At 50.7% G+C, this 12193-nt stretch overlaps 1 long non-coding RNA gene across 1 annotated transcript; it reads left to right on the top strand.

Moving 5' to 3' along the window:
* Window positions 1–3040: 3040 nt before the first annotated feature.
* LOC148129788 (uncharacterized) lies at window positions 3041–11088 on the top strand. The gene is made up of 2 exons (XR_015750567.1): window positions 3041–3734; window positions 9308–11088. It is a non-coding gene; the product is annotated as an uncharacterized LOC148129788 (long non-coding RNA).
* The last annotated feature ends 1105 nt before the right edge of the window (window positions 11089–12193 follow it).

A 12193-nucleotide genomic window follows, 5' to 3' on the forward strand; every position in this document is an offset into this window, starting at 1 on the left:
CCGGAACCAGTTGCTGATTGGGCGGGGGGGGGGACTCTGGGGGTGTGTGGCTGGCAGTCACTTCAGGCTGAGGCTTCCTGCTCAAACTGTCCTGGGCTCACCAGTCCTGCCATCCTCTCAACCCGTTTCCAGATGCATCCAACCTGCTGGAAGACTTGGGCCAGAGGCAATTCTGCACATAATCCTTTCTTGGATGGAAAATGATTACCCCAAGATGGGCAGTGTGGATGGCTCAGGGCAGCTGTGTCATATAAATTGTCAGCAATGACCATAAGCACTCAGAGAAACCATTTAATTCTTCACTCCCGCCACCGTGGGCTGATATATTCTTTCAAGGTCATTACCCAGGGCTAGACGGGTCGCATGATAAACGAGTGACAGGCAGGGGGGCGGGTGCCGAGTGGGCCTTACATTAATTAGACCGAAACACTACAGAGGCAAAGGGGCTGGGGGAGGGGTAGCAGGGGGGTCTTTGTTTCATCTCCTGCAGAGGAAGAGGCTGGCTGCCCGCCGTGGCTTTTCAGGCACCCACTGGGTCTTCTTGCTCCAAGGGGAAGGTCAGGTGCCTTGGCCTGGGGCCTCCAGCTGGTGCAACGGGTGAATGGAGCCCTTCAGGGATCCAGCTGCTGGCAAGAAAGACACTCTCCAGCCACAGGACTTTGGTGGAAGCCGTTCTGCAGCTCAAACGCAACAGCCATCGTGGGGAACAGCCCAATATGCCAAATTAACTCTGGGAGCTCCTGGAGGGCCCCAGGGCCTCAGAGCCTCCATGCTCCTCAAAGCGAAGGTCCATTGTAATCCGTAGGACAGGGGTCCTCAGACGTGGCCACTTTAAGACTTGTGGACTTCAACTCCCAGAATTCCTCAGCCAGCTTTGGTGGCTGAGGAATTCTGGGAGTTGAAGTCCACAAGTCTTAAAGTGGCCATGTTTGGAGACTTCTGCCGTAGGAGGAGCTGGAAGACCTCCTGAGAGCAGGAACAGGACCAAGACCACCCTGTGATTCTGTGCCACTCCCCTCTCTCACCCAACCTACCTTTCCTGGCTAGTGGTGGTGAGAATAAAACTCCGCTCCAGAAGGCTGACCCCAGGGGTGCCAGTTATGGATGCCACAGGAGAGTCCAGGCTCTGGCAGTCAGGCCAATGTAAGGAGCCAAGCCACAGATGCTGCCCCCTGGTGGTTCCTTCTGGAACCAAAGGAGGCCCAGGCCAGGCCTTCGCTTTACCTATAAACTGTTTTGTTGGGGCTAATATTCTCATCCACCCTGACTTCCTTCTGCAGGCTCCATGGGCATTCAGCCTGCCTCAGATGGAAGAGCTGGCCTGCACCGACTCACCTCTTTTTCGTAGGACTCAGCAATGCCCCTCTGACCCACCCTTGCTCCACCCAGCCCAGACACTTCGGACAACCCTGATCCCAAGGCAAGAAATACCTGGCTGCTTGAAAGGGAGTCCTGCTCTTCCCGGTTCTGATCTGCGCAAGCCCCTCATTCCTGGCGCAAAAGCCCCTGGCCTCCCATGGAGGTTCATCACTCCAGGCAAACTCTCTGGTCCTCCATTTCCGTCAACTGCAGGCTGGTGTGTGAGCCACACCCGGTTCCAATATCAGAAACAGAGTTTTCTTCATTTCCTCCACCACACAAGCCAGACAGGTAGGCAGCAACAGCAGCCCTGGCTGCCAAGAGATATGCTCAGCCATGCTAGCAGGTCCGAGGCAAAAGATGGGAATGAGGCCCCCTGGACAAAATGAACCCCGGGCCCTTAAAGGCATGCAGGGGCAGGCTGACGAGGGGCCAAGTCCACTGTGCCCGTGGCAGAGCACCCTTGGGTGGGTTCTGCACAGAGGAGGCTCCCATTTGCAGAGCCAGACACATGGGCTCCACCGGCACGGAGCCTTGGTCTCACTCCAGCCAGCCTTGGAAGGCTCCGGGGGTCACAGGGGCTGCCTGCCCCCTTGCTTGTGCCACTTGGCATGTCTGCTTCACCCACAGGCCCCTAGGAGGGAAGTGGCAGGTGCCAGCCAGTCTTGCCCTTGTAGGAAGAGGAAATGAAGCAGCTGGTGAGAGGCAAGAGCTGGAAACCCTGAAACCAGCCCAAAGCTGCCAAGCTGACGTGGGACTCGGGAGGGCAAAGGCCAGCTTGTAAGCCTAGGCTGGCTTCTCCTGCAGCCATTAGAGCCAGGCAGGCTGGCAGGGGCCTTTGACGAAGACTTTTGTCTCCCCAGAAGCGCAAATGTTGCTGAGCAACAGCTTCTTCCTGCCCTGCTTAGCCAGCGATAGTACAGAAAGCTCTGAAGACAATGGGATGGGCATCCCAGCCGCTGCTGTCCTGAGACTTGGGGTGACTTGCCCATCCTGCTGAGGCCCTGCTGGCCTTGCCCGAGGTGGCACAGCTGCCCAGAACACTGGATGCCCTGAGATGCCATGGGGCTGGCTCAGTGCATCCAGATGATTCCTGTACATCAAGCATGTGCACACCGATAGGCCACAGCAGCGCAGCCCCTGCTGGAAGCAGCTGCAGGAAGGGCTGCCATTCTGAGTATTATTCTATGACCTTAAGAGGAGGAGCAGCTCCAGCTGTGCCCAAGGCACCGTCCTATCCACCCCAGGAAGAAGTAGCCTGGCAGAGGGTGGCACTCAGCCTGCCCCACATTTCCAGAGAAGTCAATGCGCAAAATGTCCAGGAGGATTTGAGGCTGATGCCAGCTTCCTCAAAGGCCTGTAAACATCCCTCTCATCCCATTGGACCTGCAGACCAGAAAGAGGGCAATAAATAGAAAATGCACTCACACACCCTCGGATGCCCAGGCCCAGCGCTGCTTCCTTCTTGGCGTGCAGGAACCGCTCGCAATCCGGTGGTGTGATCCACATACATGAGTGGTAATATGCCTGCTCCTGTTTCACTGCCTCTCCCACTGCCTCCCCCCCCCCCAGCCCATTCCTCTTGTTCTCATGTTCAGTGGTTATTTTAGCTTAATGCAATGAGATCACGCGGCTCCCTTCATTAGAAAGCCTCGGCCGCCTCCTGCACCTATCATCGCTTTCAAAGGAGAAAATGATGGAAGAAAATAAGCTTTTCTGGGCGAATCGGCTAAAATGGCTAAAACGCCGCTTCATTGTTCAAAGGGGACCAGCGAACACCCAGCTCCAGTACAGGTCTCAGCCCTACCGGGGGTGGGGGTGGGGGGGACATTTCTGTTCCAATCCAGGGTGCAGGAGTGGTAAAGCATAGGTAACCGTTTTCGGTGTGCGTGACCAGGATTGCTTGTTTAAAAGTGGGCTCTTCTTCCTGGCATTCCCCTTCTTCTGAGCTCAGAAAGATGGACTCCCATCCACCGGGGCCGGGCTAAATCCGCGGTGACAGCCAGCTGAAAGTTTCCAGGGCACGAGGGCGCTTTTGCCTCCGGTGGCCCGGGCTCACCCGCGCGAGAGAGCGAAGGACTTCTTCCTGGACCCCCCGCTTCTCAGCCCCAAAGCCGCCTGGCACCGAAATGCACCCCCAAGCAGAGCCCATCTGCTGCTGGCCGGAGCCCCCGGACACCTGCAGGCCCCGGGACTTGATCCCCGGCCTCTCACCTCAGACCCGGGATCACCCTCAGCCCCCCTCCTCCTCCGCGGCTGCCTGCCTGGGAATCAACGGGAGAGCCCCTCCGCCCGGAGCCTCGGCTGCCCCTGCGGGAGGGGCGAGGGAGAAGGAAGGGCCAGCCGGCCAGCCAATGGCCCCGACCTCCTGGCAGGTAATGAACGGCTCTGCTTGCGAGGGTGCGTGGCCGAGACACAAGTGGACCCCCTGAAGGGCGCAGGAGCCGCCGCTCCAAAGCAGGAACCCGGCAACTATTGTTCTGGCTCGGCTGCGGTTGCTGGGCGAAAAGACGGGTATTTGCTTGGCGCGTATTTCCATAATCTGCTGGCGCGGAGGCCGAGGATACGTCAGGCCCACTGAGTCACCGGGGGGATGATAGTTGCACGCGCCCCCCCGTGCTTCTCCCGCGTGCGGCCTCCTTCTCTCTTCCGAGGAAGAGCCGCCAATCGGCGCCGCGGAGGCTGAGCGCGGGGGCCACTTCTGGAGGGGCAGGGAAGCGCCGCGGCTGGGCGGGGACCCCGGTGCACTTGCCAAGCCCGGCCGGCCCGCTCCCAGCCCCCTGGCGCCGCCGCCGCCGCCTCGCTCTGCCCGGGACGAGGCGCAACGGGCTAGGCAGGGCCCGGGAGTCACGCTCCGCGATGAGGGAGGGAGGGAGGGGGGCGGGCGCGATGCGGTTCAAGCCCCCAAATGGACCGCCCCCTGGAGCTCCTGGCCCCGCAGGGCCCCTCGACTCGCCCCGGGACCAAGGCGGGGCCCAAAGGGCGCGGAAGGCAGGCCGGAGCCTCTGGAGAGTTCGGGGTCCCCGCGGCGGGTCCGGCCCCGGCCGCTCGTGGGGCAGGGGAGCCAGGGGCCAAGCGCTCCGGCCCCGCTCGTCCTCTCCTCGCGGGGAGGCCGCGCTGGTTCCTTTCCTCCCCCTGCCCGGAACGTCCCGGCCGGCCTCGCCCCTGCCAGACCAGCGGCGCGGCTGGGTGCCCTGGAAACCGGGCGGCTCCCGAACAAAGGCCGCATCCCCGTCACCTTCGCCCGGCTTTTCAAAAGAGCATCTCCCGAACACAAAGCACCAGCGGGAAATGGCAATTTTATGAATCCTAATCAATCAAAGGGCTTATTAACTCAATGTGAAGCCAGATTAAAATCTTTAATTATAAATCGTGCTAAAAGGAAAAACAAAATGTACTTATAGTACACTGAAAATTCCGGATATTAACATCGTTGTTATTATCTCTGGCAATATTAAATCCTCCCCCCCCCCGCACTTGCAACGGGGCCGCCTCTTTCTCTTCCCAAAGAACAAGAGAAGGGAGCAGCACCTCGTCCCTCTTTTCTTCCCTCCCTCCCTCCTTCCTTTCCTCTCAAGGCTTATTAAAATGTATTCTTTTCTATTGCACACCAGGCAGTTTGCAAGGAAGCCGGCTGCGGGCGAGGGGGGGAGCATTCAGGAAACCCCATTACAGCTGCACAGGGAGAGCGGCTGCGCTTTATTAAGGGAGGCGAGCCGGAGTTCGGGGCTGGGGGGAGGGGTGATGCAATCAAATGTGAAGCATTTCTGCTAATGAAAGAGGCATGCTTGTCTGCGCAAGGCCGGGTGATTGGCAGGAGTGCAGATTGGGAACCACAGGAAGGGCCTTTCCTCAAAGCCGCGGTGTGAGAAAAAGCGAGGGGTGGTTTTTTTTTTTATTAGGCAGACATTTGGGAAATGACCACAGCAAATTTAATCACAGTTGGAAGGAGGCTGACTGGGGGGGCGGCAGGGGCGCAGCACCCGAGCCACATGTTTTATTTATCTGTTCAAAGTCACGGTCATCCCATTGTGTGACACACACACACCCCGCATTCTGTCATTTTGGAACACAACAAAGGCCAAAGGCTTGGCCCGAACGAGCGAAGTTCAGCCTTTTCATATTCAAATCATAAAAGCAAAATGCATCCCGCATTGTGATGCTAAAACCTGCATTTTCTGTGCATCTGCCTGACAGGCTGTTTGCCTTCGCCCTCATTTTTATCTCGCCTCTTTTTTTCACACGACCATTTTAAACATGCTTTGCCCCAGTCTGCCTTCTAGCAAGGGGTGAGAAGGCATCCCTGCAGACTGTCCAGAAAGGGGGTGAATCGGAAACGCTTCCTTCCTTCCTTCCTTCCTTCCTTCCTTCCTTCCTTCCTCTGCCTGCCTGTCTCCTCAGGGCTGCCCTTTGCTTCCAGAGCTCGTGGTCAGCCAGATCAGTTGGATCTTCCTGCCTCCCCTTCCCCTTGAAGGTGTGAGGCAAATGGAACCTATCCGCAGCAATCCAGACCCCCCACAGGTTAATAACGCTGTGTGTACAATTTTGTATCTTCCTATCCTGAGAGCGTCGATTCCAAAATGGATCCAAATTTGATTTAGGAACAAATCCGTCCTGCTTTTTGGCATTTTGCCCAGAGTTGGGTGTTCCTGAGCTACCAGCAAAGTAGCTGTTGGCTCTCACTCGCTTTCTCTGTAGGTGCCCCAACCCAAGAGAAATTAAAGCGCCTCGCAATCCTGGGGAAGGCGTGGGAACAGTATCCAAAAGAAAAGGCTTTCCTGAGTACTTTTAGGACCCAGATTGCAACAGACCCGATCCGAGCAAATTCACACGCGCATCTTCTTTCCTACGGAGAAAATCTCCCATTCCCGAGGGGGAAGGCGGGGGGGCTTCTCTGACCCTTCCTCCTGGGGAAGGGGCCACATTCTCTCTTCCCGTTCCCCACCTCTTTCAGCCCTGCCGTTGCCCGGCCGGCCGGCCGGCAGCCCCTCTCCGCGCGGAAGGAGACCCCAACCGGCTCTCCTTTTCCTCCGGAATCGAGGCCCTGACTTTGCTGCCTCTCCGTTTGGTACTTATTTACGCATCCCGTTTCAATGAAGTAGCAGGAGCCCTGTAGAATAAAGTAAAAAGACCAAATCTAATAAAATAATTCTACTTAACATTATTTTAAATATCGCTTCAGAAGATCATACTATCTAAGAAGTTGAAACAATTAAAATCCCAAGTACAACACAGGCGGCTCAAAACAATAATAACAACACCGCCAGTAACATATTTGCACAATAATTCAAAGAAGCAAATAAATGTCAAAACAGTTGATATACTTAATTTATATTTTTAAAAAGCAACAGTCAAACTTGTTTTCTCCAGAGTTTCTTTTTGTATTGTATTGCCAGAAATGAATACTAGGTCTAAAAATTATTAAAATCTTTGCCAGCATATTAAAAACTAGATTTCCTTTAATTCTATATTATTTAAATTATATTTCAGAATATATCTGGTTTTTTAAGAAGAGCATTTTTCCTATGATATTTTCCTTCTCAAAAAATTAATTTGGAACAAAGATTAGAGATGGGAACTGCTTTGCTAGTTTATCTGCAAGAATATATCCTATTTTTGCAATGCAAATATTTAAGAGAGAACGATACATTTATGTGGAAAATAAACTTCGTATTTACAGGGTTGGAATAACGATTACTAATTTACAGTGGGTAGCAGGATTTATATTTGTTATAGAAAGAAAAGGCCTTTTTCTGGTATTTTGAGGGGAAATGACAGTGCAGACTTTTTTTTCGCCAAGAAAAACGAGATTTTAAAAGCGCTATTTTTAAAAAAACACCAACATATTTTAAAGGGACCTTAAAGTATTGCAAGTATTCCTAAGGAATGCATGTCTTACTGCCTCCTAAACAAAACGAGAAGACCCCCTCCCCTCTTCACACACCTATTGCCGAATACACAGTCCGGAGCATCCACCCGTCCCCAGCCACCGCGGGGGTGAAGGGCGCCGGGCCAGAAGGAAGGCTGCCCAGGGGTTTAATCTGGATTCAGTTTGGCTGGCTAAATCTCTCCTTATTGTTATGCAAAAGTCAAGCGCTCTTTATCCTTTTCCTGCTCCTTGAACAGGCGCGCGGGGGGGGGGGGGGGGCATTGTTTCGTTTGCCGTCCAAGGGCAACGACCCGGTCAGAAGGGCGCGGCGGCAGCCCCGGCGGGGGGAGGAGGAGGCTCCGAGCCCGGGGCCGCCAACAGAAGATGGTCCGATCGAGCCCCAACCCCAGCAAGGGCTCCCCGAAGGACCAGCGGCGGGATGGCCCGGAGACCCAGTCCAGAGCGCTTAAGCAAACCCGCGCGCGAACGCCGGGTCGCCAGGGACCCCTCGAGGCCGCTCGCCTGGCCCTTAGGCCCGGGGATGGAGCAGACGAGCCCCTTCTCAGGACGGTGGACTTGACCGTGGCCGCCGGCTAATCCAGCCCCAGATGGCCGTGGACCGCGCCTCCCCGTCTCGCCCGCCGCCAAGCAGCCGGATTAGGCGGGCCGAGCCGGCCCCCCTGCGAAGGAGGCTCTCCGCATTCCAGAGGCGGCCCTCGCCGCCCGGTCAGTTCCGAGGCGAGCATTTGCGGATTTTCCACCGGCCGCTGCCGCCGCCGCCGCCGCCGCTCTTTCGCGAGAGAACGCCAGGGCTTTCTCGCTCATTTTCTCCGGTGAAAATCTAAAGCCAGTAACTCGTGGCGTGAACTTAATTTCCAGGCAGACCCGGGGAGTGGATAAATATGTAATAATACCAACGTTTATAATTACTAATACAAATATTTAGACTTCCGAGCCTCCCTTAAGCCTCCCTAATGAGAGCAAAATCGACTGGCATTTGCTCAAACATGACCCGAGTCCTCGCTCAGGTCCGCTTTTCTAAATTTTGCATAAAGCGAAAACATTGCCAGCCTTTTGAAGTTGATCTCCCCTTCCCTTCGGAGAATCAACTGGCTCTGCCTTAAAACGAGAGATCCCTCTGCCCTGGACCCGCCCTGCCATTTCTCCCAAGCCCTTTGGATTTCCACATTTCCTCGGAAATCGTTATATAATTTTGTAAGCCTTTCAGTGATCGACAGGAGGTCGCGTGAGACCAAAGAACGGGCGAAAATCCCTGGGAAGTAAAGCCGGTCCCGCGTACCTTTGAAAGGTTAGGAAAGCATCGGCTGCGCTCCGGCTCTTTCCTCGCAGGCGGTGAACGGGTGAGGCACAAAAGAAGCAGACACGTTTTAGAAGATTAAAGACGTTTTTGTTCATTTCCCATTTTTTACAAATCAGCTTTTTAATGGAAGAAACTGTACATTCCGGAATCTTTCCAAATCATCTAAATGTAGGTCTGCCTTAAATATCCCACTTTCAGGATGACGCAACAGTGCAGCTTCCTCACACCTTTTGTGTGCTAAAAGCACCCTTGTTACTAAGCTGTGGCAAGGAACATGCATTTCCCCACACTTCAAAATATTATTTCGTTTTTGTGATTTCCTTTAAAATGTTATTGCTGCCTTGAATACTTAAATTAGAAGATTGTTGTTCTGATATGTTCGTTATTATTAGCCCCTCTAAACAGTAATTTCAGAGGGGAGATTGTATCATTCATATACATGCACACAAACACATCCACACAGGCCAGTGTGAGGTTATTATTATGTTGTTTCCACACCCCCACCTGTATGTCTTCCCCCGCCCCCCGCCCCCCTTCATGGATGGTGTGTTCCAGATGCTTCAGGCCACAGAAACCCAGCAAAGTTGAAGGCCGCAGTTCCCTTTTCCTTCCCTCCTGGAAGCCCCTTGGGATGTGTGGGAGGCACATCTCCTCTTTCATATTACCAAGGTGGGATGACAAAATGGGACATTCTGACCCCAAAGTTTAACATTATTATTGCTACAAATAAACAGTTTTTTTTCTTATCACCTTTTCAGGAAAGTGCAACTGAGGACCAGATGTGAGCAGCCAGAAAACTTCCTCTCTGATAGCCAAGCGGCAGCACTTTTTGCCACAGGAACAGAAAAAAGCGGAATGAGAAAACAGCCAGGCGCTCCCCCTCCCCCTTTTAAAGTAGTCTTCATGAAGTCAGGCCCAACTCTGCCCCCTCTGTGATCTTCACGCAATAGATCTGCCTCCTTGTCCATCAGGACACAGAGCAAATGACCACCAACTGCTGCTTTGGAGCGTCATTAATGCCACTGCCGCAACCCTTCAAATATGTCTAATCTGTAGCCTGTGTCATTTTTATTTTGTGGGTGTATTTATATTCCTCCTCCCCCTCCTCCTGCGCCTCCTCCCAACTTACAGTGAAGCAAAAACATACACAGCACAATACATTAAAACAAGTTCAAATAAATAAAGTACATAACATGGCCTGTAGAATGTAGGATTTACAAAAGTTCATGGAACAATATATGCATTATTCTTCAAGGGGCTTTTGGTTACATCTGACCATTTCTGAGCCATTTAGTGCTCTTCTGGTCCTGAAGCTGAGCCATAACTGGAAGTTCAGACTCCCCTCTTGGGCGGGGGGTGCAAATGTTGCCAGACCCCTGTCCCTAACATTCACTGTGGATGAGCAAAGGGCAGCCCAGTGCAACTTCAGCCAGGAGGCTGGGTGTGGGGATACAGAAAATGCTCAAATGCCATTCCTCACTTGAGCAACAAAAAAAGAAAGAAAGAACGAAAAAGAAATCCACAGATATTTTATTTTCAGTGAGAGAATGAAATGAAACAATGTTAATATGTTACCTCAATTCATTTGTCAATATCTCCTTTGAGAAAATAGGTGGCCCTCCTCCCTCGGCCAAGAGCCTTGTTGACAAACAAGCCATGCTCCAGCAGGCATTCCCCCCCCCCTACACACACACACTAGGTGCATTCAAAGCACAAAGCTGCTCAAGGTTTTAATGCTACCAAAAAGAATACACCTGCTGGGACCTGACCAATTGGGGGAAACTACAACTATTTTTATTAGGGTGGATAGCAGCGATAAAAATGAATATTCTACCGAAATTATTATACTATTTTCAGACAATTCTTATAAAATTGGATAAGAGATTTTTTCAGGAGCTAAACAGGATAGTTATGAAATTTATATGGCTGGGTAAAAAAGCACTAATAAGCCTAAAAATGCTACAAGATAGCAGAAGTAGAGGCAGACTTGGACTCCCAAAATGGGAACTGTATTACCAAGCAGCATTACTATTATGGGTGAAGGAATGGATAAATTTGAAGGAAAAAAAAGAATTTTGGTAACTGAGGATCACAACCTCCAAGCAGGGTGACATGCCTTCCTGTGGGACAAAATAAATGAGACACATTCGTACTTCCATAGACATTTGATAAGGGAATCATTACTGCAAATCTGGGAAAAGGTTAAAAAAAACATTATATGAAGATACTAAAATGGGTCTCAGCAATGGAAGTGATATTACACCCAAATATGAGTGATACAAGGAAAATGGTCAGATATGAAGAATTACTAGATAATCAGGAGAATCTAAAAACAATTGATAAATTAAAAGAACAAGATATAATTATAGATTGGTGGTCATACTTACAAATTCAGACAAAATTCAGGAAAGACTTAGAAGAACAAGGGATAGAAAAGGACTTACAATTGGACCAAATCTTGACAGGCAAGAAGATAAAATTTATAACAAGAATGTATAACTATTTGTTGGAAGTGGAATTAGAAGAGGAAATAGTAAAGGGACCAATGATTGCCTGGGCAAAAAAATGTAGGGCGTGATATAAATTTAGAGAATTGGGAAAAATGTGGATGGATAACTGTAAATTGACATTGTCAACAACATTTAAAGAAAATCAATATAAAATGTTTTGTAGATGGCACCTAGCCCCTGCAAGACTGGCCAAAATGTATCCAAACACCAAAGCAGAATGTTGGAAGTGTAAATATAAAGAAGGGATGTTCTTCCATATATAGTGGCAGTGTCCAGAGGTTAAAAAATATTGGATGAGGGTACAAAGATGGTTACTGGAAATTACAGATCACAAATTAGAACTTGAACCGGAAATATTCTTATTAGGAATAATTAATGGAAAATTGAGCAAGGTTATCCGATACATCATTATACATATCATAACTGCGGTGAGAATAACCTTTGCACAGGGATGGAAGAAGAAAAAGATACCATCTGAAGAAGACTTGACACAAAAAATAATGGATTGTGTAGAACTGAATAAATTCACAATGGAATTAAGAGGCAAGGATGATTCGGACTAACTATTATGCAGTTTGGGATAGGTGGTACAAATGGGTGAAGGATAGAAATAAGATTTGATGTTTATGTATAAAAGGAGATGTATGTATCAACAATGACACGAACACTGTTAATGTGAATAGAGATTTGTATTTTCGTTTTTTAAAAATAAAATATATAAGTTGCTGTGATGCAACTCAAGACAATGAGCCATTCTGTTAACGGGAACCATTATTTTTCATAATAGTTCACATGGCATTAGAAACAGCGAGAAATGCCAAGGAAACTTCAGCCTACAGGCCTAACCACAAAAGTTATTCTATGTTTTTCTGGCTGATGGAAGCAAGTTGGGGAGATCTGTTCCCTTTACCAATTCCTCTGAATAAGGCTATCTTAGCGAAGCCTTTCCCCAAAGTTCCAGCTTCTCCATATGGATAGAATCCAGCTTCTTGATTTCTTTGGCCCCTGGTTTTATTTCTCAAAGCCATGCGAAGGTGAACATCATCAGAATGGAGGGATCTTCCCCTTGAAGAAGCCTCCCCTCCTCCTACCCACCACTGTGAGCAGGAAGTGGCGATACAGGGCCATACTAGG

Source organism: Notechis scutatus, chromosome 9, assembly GCF_049901735.1.
Source record: "Notechis scutatus isolate UNSWTSFEM ecotype Mainland chromosome 9, rNotScu1.2, whole genome shotgun sequence".
Taxonomy (NCBI): Eukaryota; Metazoa; Chordata; class Lepidosauria; order Squamata; family Elapidae; genus Notechis; species Notechis scutatus.